Source organism: Lathyrus oleraceus, chromosome 7 (assembly GCF_024323335.1).
Source record: "Lathyrus oleraceus cultivar Zhongwan6 chromosome 7, CAAS_Psat_ZW6_1.0, whole genome shotgun sequence".
In the NCBI taxonomy this organism is placed as follows: domain Eukaryota; kingdom Viridiplantae; phylum Streptophyta; class Magnoliopsida; order Fabales; family Fabaceae; genus Lathyrus; species Lathyrus oleraceus.
Window position 1 is genome coordinate 232,316,160 of NC_066585.1, and position 14,359 is coordinate 232,330,518.

Here is a 14,359-nt window from a genome sequence, read left to right on the forward strand (position 1 = left end):
ATTAAAAATCATTTTTAGAAAGTAGAAATTAAAATGAGAAGAATGAAATTGGTCCCATAATTTTTGGACCAATAATGAGAGAGATATAAATTTTAGAAATAAAGTGGAATTAAAAGAAATAAAAGAAATTAAAATCAGAAATTAGAAAAAGAGAAAAAGCGTGGAGCGTTGGATGATCCTTCATTAATTGACGTGGATCATCACAGGCCTAGAAGCGCGCGTTCACCAAACTCCTTAGTCAAATGAGACACACTCAGCCTTTAATAAAGTCATAACAATGGATGCACGAGATTCAATCTAGAAAAGGCAATGGACGCTCCTGATTGAATCTGGAGACCAGACGGTGGCCAGCGCCACCGTCTTCTCCGGCCAGCTCCGACGAGGTTCAAAAATTGCAGAGGAAAAAATGGCAACCAAAATGCACGATCCAGGCATCATTCGAAAGTTGGGGTGATGTACAGCACCCATGTATCACTCAATTCCACTCTAGATCTCTAGATTGAGAGAAATCAGAAGTGAAAATTCTGTGGTGTTCATATGAACTTCATGATTTTCAAAAATTGAAAGCATAGTAATTTTGCCTCTATGCAGAGGACTTCAGATCACACAAGAACAAAGCAAATAGAGCAATATACAAGCTGGTTCGAAGCAAATAACAGTTGAAGTAAACCTTTGAATTTCAAGGCTTCGAGTCAAGATCTGTGGATGCTTTTGCTAACAGTAGGCACTATGGATCAAGAAGAGAAGGTTTAGGAACTTTGAGACCTGAAGATTGATCAATGGAATCAAAATTCAGATCTGAAAAATTTGAAGAGAAATGAAATAGTTCCTTTAGTGATGGCTAGGATTTCAGTTGAGCAGCAATTGGGGCGCCTTTAGGTTGAAGAAATGAGAGGCCAATGCATTGTATTTATAGTTGAGCAAGGTTGAATTGCATAATCAAATCATGTGCATGGATGGAAAGGGCCTCCATGCATGGGCCTGTACAGGCGCATGGAGGGCCCAATTCCACTTGGAAATAGAAGCTTATGCATGATGTAAGTAGAATGGACGTGCAGATTGGATTGTATGAGCTCATGCATGGCAATTGAAATGATTTTCACAAAATACACTATTACATTCAAGTCTTCGAAAATGCCATGTCCAAACTTGAAATGTAACCTCATGAGTAATGGTTGGAAAGCTTATTGCATAAGGAACAAATGTTATGTTGTTCAAAACTCCATTTGGGCCTTGGAAATTAATGAAAATTGAACTTGAAGTGTAGGGTGTAAAACATGTATGTGTGACATTTTCAAAATTGGCCAAAGTTCAAGCCCTTATGTCTCAATGATGCAAGCTCCAAATGACAAAACCTTCAACATGAAAGTTATATATATTTTCAAGACAATCAATTTGGACTTAAAGTTTGCATAATTTGGATTTTTGATGAAGAAGTTATGGGCACTTGAAGTTGGACTTTTTCACATTTCAATGCATTTGGTCCAAAGTGACCTATAATGTTTTGCATTATCACATGTATTTATTTTGAGATTTTGAAATTTTGCTCAACATAACATTTTAATTAGACATATTAAGATTTCCAATGAATTTGGTCTCACTTCAAAATCATGAAAAAATAATGAGTTATGTCCTTGGGAAGTTGACCTAAAATTAGGGTTTTAGTCAAAATGACCTATAATGTCTTGGATTGGATGATAACCTTCCAAACTTCAAATCAATTTTTGATGAACATGAAAGTTGTTCAAATAGTCCTTAAGAACATTTTTTCTCTTGGGGTCATCTCCATTTGACAAAAACATAAAAATTTAGGTCTCAGTGCATTTCAAAATAGTCAGATGAATTGACTGATCAACTTCTCAAGTCCAAACCTCATATCTTGATGAATTGATGATTGAAGGCACTCAAATAAGTTCAAATATGCATGAAATGATGAATTAAAGAACTTCCCTTGATTGTATTTGATCATGGGTTGAGGTTGCTTCTTGAGCAAGGCACAGTTGATGAATAGATGAATTAGGGTTTCCTTGGGAAACAAACCTCAAACCCCTTGATTTGCTCTGATAAAAATGATGAATGGGGACACTTGGGAAGAATATTTGATGGATTAGGGCTTTGGGAACCATTGCCATGCTTTCTTTCATCTTCTCTTGGCCACATCAATGTACATAGGGTCTCCTAGAAGCTTTAGACCTTGTGACTGCTCAAGCTACAAACAAGAGATGTTAGTGAAATATTTTTGTGCTTTTGGTTAGTAATAAAAATGATAAAAGCAACGATATACAATTCAAGCATACTTGGTGATCACAAACCAACTCACAAGAGGTCCCACCCAAAGGCAAAGGGAACCAAGATGCTTATGATCCTTGAGGCTATGCAAATGTAATGCTATGATGCCATGAGGGATCTTAGGGTCAAAATTAGGGTCTTACAGGAACCTAACCTTAGTTATCCTCACCGTTGGCAACATCAACCGGAGGAGTCTGAATAGTTGGTACACCCTAAGGGAAGCCATTGTTTTTAGCAGCAGCAGGGGCAGTGAAAGTCGGATGAGGGAAGAAGCACCCCCATTGGCAAAATGAGCAGCAAAGTTTTGGGGCATTCCCCAAGGGTAGGCAGCAGCAAGCCTATTCACATCAATAGGGACCAATCGGTGATTTCCGTTAGTTGGTACTACAGTTTCCACCGGAGTTTCGACGGTAGCACCAACAGCAGTAGCAGGATTGGTCACCCCAGCAGCACGGGTGATGTTGTCATCAACAGGGTTAGAAGAGGCATGAGTCCTCTGAGTCTGAAGGAGTTCCGAGATGGCCTCCATGTTCCCTTGAAAGAGGTCTATTCTTCCCTGGACTTGGGCGAGGGATTCACGGACAATAGCATTGTCAGATTCAAAATTAGTCATGATCTTGGATTGTTTGCTCGGGTGAAATAATGATAACGAGTCGTCGTTTTGTTGTGGAAAAATGGTGATGGTAAGCATTTTGTTTTCTTGTTAGCCATATGCAATGAATGAATGTAATAAATGCATGTTAGAAAAAATAGGAAAAATTATTTCTAAGGTGCCAGTGTGCCAGTGTGCATATATAGTCATACAGTGAGCAGGAATAAGACAACATAAGTATTTCAACAAAATCTCTTTTATTCATTTAAAAGTCAAACAGTATAAATTATTACAACTCGAGATCATTTTGATAAACTAGCATGGAGGTCAGACTTGATCCTTTCCATGATAACCCTACATACAGATACAAAATGGAAAATGGTCTACGGAGTGTTTGAGGGAACATGTCAGTATAAGCTTTCTTCAGCAATCCAGGAAGGTCCTCGAGTGACTGATTAGCAAATTCGGCTAGACGGGCATGTCTATCAGTCCAATATTGAGCATCCTTGATGAGGTTTCGCAATAAGGAGTGATTAGGTCCGCTCAGAATATCCTATACAAATTCCTCTTTCTGGTCTAAGAGAACTTGCAAGTGACGACTCTGGATCTCCCACTGAGTAACTTCCTCTTGCAGCTAGTTCCTTTCTTCCAAATTCCAATGGGCTTGACTGTTCAAAGCTCGTACTTCTTCAAACCTTTTGTAGATCTCGCTCTGGAGTTGTGCGAGAGTTACTTCCAGATTCTTGGCATGGGCTTGTTCGTCCTTTAACTCTTTCTGACATTTCTTCAATTGGTCGTGCAGAGTCTTGATCTGGCCTTGGTAGTCGATCTCCAATTTGCAGGATCGGTATTGGGCTTCAGCTAATTCCTTTTTCTTGTTTGCAATGGTTTCGAAAGTTCCCTTCAAGGCATCTCCCACCTTCCTCCTTTTGTTTTGCTCAATCTGAATATCAGTATCTGCTTTGTTGAACCTTTCTCTCTTCTAACTGAGATTGGCTTTCAGAGTATTCTTTTCAGAGGTGACCTTTATCAGGCTGGAACGGAGACCGGCGTTCTCATTTTCCAACCTCTTGATGGTTTTCGTAAGGCGGTCCACTTCAGAAACGACGGTGGCGGGTGGTTTGATGGTCTTGATACACATGGAAGGTTCCCATGGGTACGACAATTTGATCATTTTGGCCCTTGACTTCACCGAATCAGCATATGACGTTGTTATGGTACACATTTGCTTTCCTAGTTCTTTATTCCCAACTCGTTGTATCTTGCCACAGGCTCTGCACACTTTCTTCATCAGCTTTGGATTTTCAACCCCTTCAGCTAACAATAGTTCTTCCAATATACGGTCTTCAGGTTTCTCCTTGAGCGGATATCCTAACTGACACAATGAGAGAACGGGGTTATAGTTGATAAAACCTCCTTTCATGCTGACGAGAGGAACATTTGGGAATTCCCCACATCGGAAGATTAGCTCCACCCTCAAGTAATCAAGATTATATCGAACAATGTCTTTGGTACCCAATGACATCAATTTTTAGGACCATTTCAAGTCGCCCACATTATCAATAAATGGCTCTTTCTTTGGTGGGTGGGACATGATCCACTTATGAAGCAAATGAATACAGCAATTGATAGTCCCCTATTTCTTCATGTTTCTCCAATGTAAGGAGAAGAAGACATCAACTAGTAAGCTGGGAACTGGGTTCTGGGATATGAATATGGTGATGGCGGTCTTGTCAACGAAGCCTTCAACACTCGGGAATAGCACCAAACCATAAATGAGTAGTGTGAAGCTGGCATAAAAGGCGTCCTAACTTCCACTATTGGCAAACACAGCGGCGTTCTCGAATCAGAACTTAGATGGGAGGCCCTACGTGTTACCCTTGATTTGGAGAGTGGGCTCGATTAAATCCTTCTTCATGCACAAGGCTTAAGCTATATCCGCGGAATCCAGGAAATTATCCTCAATCATGTAGAGAGCTTGGTCTTTAACCAGTAAATGTAGAAAATGAGTGAATTCTTCTAGTGTGGGGGCTAGAAGGAAGTCGTGGAACGTGAAGCAGTGTAGTGTAGGATCATAAAACTGCACGAATGTGAACATCAGCCCTGAGTCTTCCTTAATAGACAAAACTCCCAACAGGTTGCTATAGGCTTGTTTGAAGGCTACTCGGTAATCTTCAGTCAGAAATTCGCTGAGCTTTCTCAATTCATCGATATTGGAGTCTCTCAATTTGTACTAATATGTTTTTCTTCGGTCTGTTTTTTCCATGATTGCACTGACAATAGCAACTGGCACAGTAGGTCCCTGAAAAATTCAAATGTAACATGAAGTGGTTAATGTAATGATGCGATGTTGTTATGCGATGCAATGATGGCAAGGTATCATATAATCAGAATTCTGGCATACTCTGGATAAGTTGTATAATCTATTTTTTGCAAGTTCAAAGGTTCGACGTATACACGAGAACACGGGTATGAAGGGTCTTGGTTTCCTACAAGAAAAACCCATATCCCCCTCACATGTATGTATTATCCTCAAAGGGTGGACCTAAAAGGTCCCTAGAGTCAACGACCCAATTTGAGATACCATTGTCTTGGACGAATGACTCGTCGGACAATGATGCTCCCAAAAAGATCTACTCTAGGTGTGACGTCTCGTGTCAACCATAATCGCGGAATAACTCCAAGAAGGTCAAACACGACTCTAGTCACGTTAGTATTATATGTGTGTACTCAAGCTCGGGTATAGAGTTTCTCTCTCATGTGTCATCAAACCAACCCAAACAACAGCATATACAGATATCCAGGATACCAGAATGTAATAATAAAGAAAATAACGAATAATGTAAAGCGAGTAAGTCATAAAGATAAACACCTAAAAACTAGCGAGAGAACAACCTAAACTAGGTTTGACTCCTTTTAGCGACTAGGAAGTACTCCAAGTAGCGAAGTATCCCCATTAGAGTCGCCAAATGAAGCTAGCGAAAATATACCCGAATGTATCGCATGCTCGAACATACAACAGAGTCGCCATCGAACTTTATTTATTCCAGAAGGAAAGGGAAAACATCGATAAAACCCGGGGGAAAGAGATATGTTGGGTAAGGAAGTCGGTTATGCAGAGGGGAGGTATTAGCACCCCAAACATCCATGGTACTCCATGGGAACCATTTTGATTGTTCTCGCTTGAATAAGTGTTATCTACAGATTACTCGCAAAAGAATGGGAAAAGGAAGAGAAAGAGATAGAGTGCTCAGTGAGGATTTGGGCCCTCATGCCTACGTATCCTTATAGTGAAATAAGGAATTAAGAGCTTCGTAGTTCAAGGAACTAGTGGTGAGAGATGAAAAAAATTGTGATCAAGGTATGGTTTGAACCAAAGAATAGTGTTTTGAACTCCAACAAGGGTGAAAAGATTAACCCAAGATTAAGGTGGCTATTACCAATACGCAGGCTAGTAGGACCACCGCTATAAGGTAAAGCCAAAAAGATAAAGAAATAGGTGTTTGGGCACAGTCCCAAACATCTCTTGGTTCACAAGGTGACGCAAGAAGGAGCACAAAGAGGTTGTGTATTTGGCTCAAATTAAGGGTATATCACATGGAGTGAAGGAAGGTGGAATAAGGAATGCATCATGGAGATGAATGGAATAAAGTGACCGAAGTCACAGAATTGAATATCCGGTGATAAGTGACTGAAGAGGTATTGTTTGAAATTGAAAGGTGAAAGTGTATTGGAATCCATAAGAGAAATGGGATTTGTACCATAGAGGGAAATAACTTTAACTGATACGTGGACTAGTAGAACCACCACTATAAGGTGATTAACCAAAAAAGAAGGAATTAAGTGTTTGGGCATAGTCCCAGACAACTCTAGGTAGAAATGCAGACTTTTCGTTAGGAGTCCTAAAAGGGTGTATATGGATTTCCAAAGAAAGTGTGTTTCGTTGTCAAAGGAATAATATGTCACTGAGTGAACGATTTATGATCGAAGGTAGATACTGAATTGTGAAAGATCTGGGTGGTGCCCTAAGGCGAATGAGGAATAATTAGAAGTATGTTCGCTAAGGATTCGCATCCTCGTGCCTACGTGTTCTCATTGTGCCATGAGAAAATCAGAGCAATCGTAGTTCAGAACCACGAGAACAGAAAGAGAGATATACAGTGATGAAGAGTATAATTTGTACCAATAGAATGGTATCAAAAGGTATTTGTCCAAGCGGCAGGGGACTCACAAGACAACCCCAATTTTAAAGGTTAACTGTCATGAAACAAGGAGAGAGATATATTTGTCTAGGCGATGTAGGACTCACAAGACAAACACCAATTCAAGGAGTGATTGCAGTGATGTATAGTACAAGAGACAATGTATCACTGGATGGGGAACAAACAGTTCGAGATCAAGAAGGATAGTATCTTGGATCCAAGAAAGAGATAGACTCTGAATCAAAGAGCAAGGTAGGCATTTACCAATACATGGACTAGTAAGACCGCCACTATAGGGTAAAGCAAAAAATAAAGGCTGAATTAAGTGTTTAGGCATAGTCCCAAACAATTCTCGATTGATGAGGTGGACTGTCGTTAAGACGTCCTCAAAGGATAGACAAGGAGTCCAAGGAAAAGCATGATTGATCTCAAAAGATGGTATAGATTGAATGAATGGAGAATGATTGATCGATAAATAGAGTAGCAAACGATAAGGTAAGAATAAATAAGATAGCTCGCGAATAATCTGGATTCTCCTGCCTACGTATCCTTATAGTGCAATAAGGAAATCAAAGCTTTCGTAGTTCAGCCCACTAGGGCTGAAAATAAGGATGATTTGAGGCAAAAGAATTTGATTGAATGATTGGATAGAAATTAATAGACATGGAGAGATGAATTGAGAGACTTGACAGTTGATTGATAGGAATCATACTAAACTCTATGAATAATGGCGAACGCTTTGAATATTTGGGGCATACGCCTCATACGCAAAGTCACTCTAGACGAGGATAGGAGGGACTCTGTCTCATCATTCCCTATTACTTAAGGTACGTAGCGCATGATACTTCTCTTGACTGACAAGTTGCTGATGAAGAATTTTCATTGTTGATCCTTGTGTGGATGTTGATCTTGTATGAAGAATACTTGGTAGTTTAATCGATTCGTATTATACTAAAGTCTATGAATAAGGGCGAATGCTTTGAATATTTGGGGCCTACGACCCATACGCAAAGTTTTCTAGATGAGGATAGGAGAGACTTCGTCTCGTCATTCCCCATTACTTAAGGCTTGTTTCGTATAATTTGAATCGTGTTGACCTTTGTTTATCGTGTATAATCCGTTGCTTGATGGGACTGAGGATGCCTTGATTGAAGATCTTGACCTGAGGATTCGAGCTCCACAACTTAGAATAAAAGTCTTATTAAGTGATCAAGGGTCTTTTGGTCACTCAAATAAGACTGTGGGATTATACAAGTTCAAAGGATTTAATTGATCAAAATTGCTTTTGATCAATTTGAATCGGAGGGCTTAAAATGATTTGAGAAATTAGGTTAATCCTGATCTAAAGGTTAGAAATGAACAAACCATTCTAAGGGATCATGTTATGATTGATTACAATTCTATGTTAAAAATCCTAGGGGAGCATGTTAATGTTAATCAAAATTGATAACAAAATTTGGGTTAAAAATCCTAAGGGAGCATGTGATTATATGGATAAAATGCCCAAAATTACTCTTAAAGGGAAAAATTGTCCTTTTTCAAAAGTATCTCAATTATTAGCATCAATTAACTTCTAATTAAAATCTAACTATAGCCTAAAATCGATTAAAACCTAAAGCTTGGTTTTAACCTACTATTGAAAATCTAATTTAAACTAACTATATTAAATTCTTAATTCTAATTAACATTCTAAAGCCTAATTAAAACCTAATCAAAATTAGCCTAATTAATTCCTAATTAAAAAATATAAAAAAACAAATGACAAAAATGATATGAAAAAAAAGGTAACTAAAATGCAATTTAAAAGGTGGAATGGGCCTAGGGTTTTAGGCCCTGAAAAATGGTTGGGATAGTCAAACCGGCGTTAGGCCTTGGCTGAAAAGCCCATGGGAATTATACTTCGAGCCAGGGGGTGCATAACCGAATCCAGTGGTGTGAAAGCTTCTTCGTGTGGGCTTACAATTCCAAGCTCAAAACCTAAACCTGAATCCAGTGGGGGGTACGAATAGAGGAAAGGAGGGGTGAGATCCAATTCCAACAGACTTGAATGCAATGGGCCCATTCATGAAATAGCCCAAAAGGGAGTGTTAACATGACCTTAGTCAACACCTTTGCACACAGCAAAACAAGCTCTCTTTTCATCTGGCTGTCCTGACTCAATTGCAATGAACTCCATTGTGGGCCACTGCACCGGCCATCGCGCCCGGCGGCGGTGGCTACCAAAACATGAATTGGAGCCACCAAAAAAATCCTCCAAACACATTCTACCCTAATCCGTCGTCGATTTTGAGAAATGATTATCCTAAGATCCTAACCGAAACCAAATGCATAAAGAATCCAAGCCACCTAAACCTAAATTACATCCTGGAAACGCTGATTCCAAGCCCCTGGGGTTGGGGATTTGGCTCTCCTCCTAAAATCCTACCATCTTAGCACAAGAATTGGAAGAAATCAAAGGAATAAAGAATTCACCATGGCCGAAGATTTCGCCGAAGTCAGGTAATGATTTCTAATCTTTGCTTCTAGTTCGTTGTCACTTCTTCTTTTTACTTCCAACCCTTCTTCTTCTTTTTCTTCTTCTTCTTCAGGATTTGAGAGTGAGAGAGCTTGAGGAGGTTTTAGCACACGCAGGTTTGAAACTCTAATGGTGAGCTTCAATTGCCTCTAGGAAGTGCGTGTGGTGAGGGTGAGGGAGAGAGTTCAGAAATGATTGCAAGGAGTTAAGAGTGATGATTGCCAAGGTGCCCAAATGATGATGATGGACATGATTAAATAGGCATTAGGTTTGGATAGAAATAGGTTTGGGATTTGGCTTGGAGTTTGTTGAGATTAATTTTGGAATTGGTTAGACTGAACTCACTGAGTCAATTACAAACTCAGTTAGTTAGGGAGTTAGTTAATGAACTCAGTTGGTTAGCTTAGTTAATGTTAGATGATTTATGACTGGCTAATACAAGTTAGAACTTAAGTGGAATGGTTCTGAAGCTTGAGTGATAACCTGCGAAACAGGTTCACTCCAAGTCACCAATTGAACTTGCTAGTTAGCATAGGAATTGTTGTGTTGTGGATTAGTGTTGTTATTATGCCTTGTTGTAAGTAATGATGCTTAGCCTCTTTTGTGTTGAGTTTTGTGAGTCTTTGCAATTAGGCTTAATTTTGCTGTGAATGATTCTAGTCATGTCAATTTCCTGCTTGGTTTTAATGTGCCCTAGCCTTGTTTGGTTTGTTGATTGGTTTGTATTGTGATGTGTTCTACTGCAGGTTTGTTGTATTGCTGCATAATGGATGGAGAATGATGGTGCAGGTTACTAATCTTGGTTGATGCATGATGCTTGACAATTCTAGCTTAGCATTCAGATGGAAGTAAAACAAGGCAAGCTGGTTGGTTGATCAAGATGGATTGTCGCCTTCATGCTGCAGAGTTATTGAACAAGAGATGGTGAGTTGAACTATTGTGCCCTTATTGAGGTTGTGTTCATTGCTTGGTTTTCTTGGATTTGTTGTAGATGCATTTATAACTAAGAGTGAACCTGAGTTGTTATGGATTTGTTGTACTTGCCTACTGCAGCTTGTTAGCCTTGGGCTAATGTCTGGCAATGTCAAATTGGATACAAGATTTTTGTGGTTTGCATTGGTAATATCAAATTAGGTTAATCATTTGGTATGCTGCATGTTCATGCTCATGGCCTTGTCTCATGTTGATGAAGGATATTGACAGCATGATGCATTGCATGAGTGTGGTGTAAGGTTACTGCCATGGTTGTTTTGCCTGCAGAATCATGGCAGGTTGTGTTAATGCAATGGCTTAGCTAGGTTTGTAGATTGGTTGTGGCTTTTTGATCAGGTTTATGTTGGTAGTGTTTATGACATGAGTTTGTGTTATCTACTTGTGTCTTGCAGATATGGCTCTTTGGCTTATGGTGTAGCATAATTGGCATTATTTTGGCGCAAGTAGGATGCATTCATATGGTTCTGCAGTAGGTTTATTTAACTGCTTGGTAAATGACTTGCATTAATTATTAACTGTTTTGCTGTGAAGTGATTGCATTACCTACATTTGGAATGTTTTACCCACTGAATGATTGGTTGTTTGTGGTTTGGTTCAGGTGCTGCTAGATGTTGGAAAGGTTTTATGAACATTGCTGCAGGCATGCTCAGGGCATTGTGACATGTTTTAATGCTAACTTACTCCATGTTCTGCTAGCTTTGACAGTAATGACATGGTTCTGTAAGGTTTTGGATTATGCCACATTCCTGACTTGGTCTTTTTTGCTCGTGTTTCTTGGTATGCTTGTGGTATGATTTTCAATTCATGGCATGTTTTGGTATGGTTCTCCCTTGGTCAGTGCAGGATTTTGCTGCAGGTTTACAGGTTTTGGCAAGATTTTGGTAGGATGTTTTCTCCTGCTGTAAGACCACTTGAATTAGAAACAGGTTTGAGGTAGCTGCTAGGTTCATGGTGCATCACTTGATAGCTTGATGTGTGTTGCACTTAACCTACTCATATCTATGTTGCTGCAGGTGCGGGCATGTTATGCAGTCAGTTCCAATGGTTTGGATGTGGTTCTGCAACATGTTCACATTGGCATGAACCTGGCAGGTAAAGTAATACTGTCAATTTATGTGTGTGTAATTACTTGATGTCAACTTTGCCTTGAGCTTGGATAGTGGTTAAGTGAGGGTCCTTGAACTTGTAATGGTCATAACATGTTAGTTTGTATGGTTATGATATTGATTGGTTTTGTAGGCATGGTATGGACATGAACATGGTTGGTCAAAGATAAACTAGCAAATGAAGAAATCATGATGGAATCAAGCAAGCATAAACAATGGAAGGATGGATTAGATTTTAAGATGGGAATTTAGGTTTTTTGGGGACTTTGGTTGACTTTGGTCAAAGTTGACCAAAAAGTCAACTGTTGACCAAAGTCAACATTTGGTCAACCTTCCTAATTTTGTAATTTTTCATACTTTTGGATATTTTAAGACTATGTAATGAATGAACTTGATATGTTTTGAATGAATTGGATTGAAAATGGATTGAAAGTGGTTTTCATATTGTTTTTTATTTGTACATGTATGCTTGAATTTGGAATGAAATGATAATGACTTGACTTATAAATGGAATGAACCTATTAACATGGTTTATGAACAAAGCTATGACTTTTTGGAGTAAGGTTAATGCTTGAATTAAACACTATCCATGAATCAAGAGACATGACCACCAAGGTTTTAGTGGTTTAGATAAACAATGTTATGATGGATTGGATTTAAGACCAATGACCAGGTGAAAACAAACCAACATGGACCAAGTATTTGAAATGATCAAGTGAAATGACAATGGTGGAGCCAAGCATGGAAGCTATGGGACCACAGGCTTGAGCCAAGACAAAAGGTTATGGGGGACAAGGATCAAGGTGGTGCCAATCAATCAATGGCTGGAAGGTGGAGGGAGTTAGGGTTTTGGATGTCCCCAAATGGAAAGTCAAGCCACAAAGTCCATCAAGACCATTCCATACTTGATTAGGGTTTCCATGAGGCCTACCCTTCAAATCAGTCCTTTGAACCAAACCATATGCTTAAGCAGCAAGTCTTCTAGTGTATGAGCCTTCATTAGGGTTTTGATGGCCAAGACAAGGCCTATGGAAACTCTATGGGATCCATCATCATACCATCAAGAGTTAGGGTTTTGAAGACCCCTAGGGATTGTTTAGGTGGCCCCTTGTTGAATCCATACCTCCACCATCAAGAAATCAAGGTTTCACCTCCCCTATGCTTTGATGAAAGTCTAAATCACACTTTTCAAGTTATTACACATGCAAACCCTAGCTCCACAAGCCAAGAATTTTGAATCTATGGTGATTCCCTAATGGGATGAATGATGCTTATGCATGAGTTATTAATGTATGAAACTGGTCCCCAAGTGATTGGATGAAGGTATATAAAAAAATGGGGAGGCAAATTTTGGGGTACAACAGTTGCCCCTATTTAATCTTCTTGAACCTGAATATAGGAATTGTAGCAGCTTTTCAGGTATTCGAGGTGGAAGAGGATTAAATACCAACGTATCCAAAAATTTGCTTGAGTGGGTGATCACACTGTTGTTGAACAGGTCTTTGATGGTAGAGAGTATGATATGCATGGTGCATGATGTATGCTTTATTTTCATGATGTGTGCATGTTTGTTTGGTTAGACATATGTCATGGATCCCCTTAATGCAAGAGATTAATCAAGGAAAGTTTTACCATGGTTCTAAGCATTATATATGGATCCCATTGTTCTTCATTTGTCACTTTGATCAAGAATTCATCTAGAGATTGAAGCTTGTTTGTCTTTGAAGCCCTAATTCATCTGGGTATCTTGTGTGACTTCCTCAGTGAGTTTCTTCAACAAATTGGTCAAAGATCTCAAGGGATACTTCATTTTACTTCATCTCAAGCATATATGATCCTCCATGAGCCCCAAAAGAGCAAAATAACTTCAAGTTTGCAAGTTGGTTCAAAGAGGTTGACTAGAGAAGTCAACTGGTCAAATCTAGAGTTCCCTAGACCTATCTCCTACAAGTTTTGTCATATGAAAATTATTACAAGAGAAAAGTTACTCTTTATCACATTCCAAATAACTTTCATGTTGGCATCAAGAGCTAATTTTGCTTGGAAAGTCATTTTTTTATGGTGACAAATTATAGGTCATTTTGTTTGTGCCTTAGATAGATGGTCAACTTCCAAGGACCATACCTTGCCCAATTTTTGTGATATGAAGACCATCCAAGTTTCATTATAAAATTTCAGAGATTGTAGGTAAGGGGGTTGGTTACACAGAGGGAAGGTGTTAGCACCCAAAGTGTCCTAGGTATTCATAGGGAGCCCTTTTTATGTGTGTATGTGTTTTTGGTATAAAATATGTTTGAGAAAAATAGAGTGTGGGGATGAGAAAAGAATTCATTGATTATATTTTTGTGTTTGACAAGACCTACGGACTTGTGCCTACGTACCAATATAAAATGAGGGATTAAAACCTCATAGTTTGCGGTATCAAATTCAAAGTGAGTGAATTGCTTTTAACAAAAATTTAAGTTTAAAAGAGGCACAAAAGACCTAAAAGAGTTTGAATGAGTGTTAGTTCTTTTTGTCTTTTGAAATTTTAAGTCAACATGGTTAAGTTCATTTACAAATTTGATTAAGAAAATAGTGTAAAAAGTGAAATGGCATAAGGCCAAAGTTTCTAATTTGCAATAAAGTCTAAGTTTAAAAACCACAAACAAAGAAAATTTTG

General features: G+C 38.9%; 1 long non-coding RNA gene across 4 annotated transcripts; it reads left to right on the plus strand.

Moving 5' to 3' along the window:
• Positions 1-9,205: 9,205 nt before the first annotated feature.
• Positions 9,206-12,151, plus strand: LOC127107706 (uncharacterized). 4 transcript variants are annotated; one of them, XR_007795803.1, is made up of 7 exons: positions 9,206-9,582; positions 9,672-9,730; positions 10,345-10,522; positions 10,984-11,081; positions 11,190-11,517; positions 11,605-11,683; positions 11,831-12,151. It is a non-coding gene; the product is annotated as an uncharacterized LOC127107706 (long non-coding RNA). The 4 variants fall into 4 exon arrangements; XR_007795802.1 differs by lacking the exon at positions 9,672-9,730 and having other exon boundaries at positions 11,190-11,368; positions 11,448-11,517; XR_007795801.1 differs by lacking the exon at positions 9,672-9,730 and having other exon boundaries at positions 11,190-11,524.
• The last annotated feature ends 2,208 nt before the right edge of the window (positions 12,152-14,359 follow it).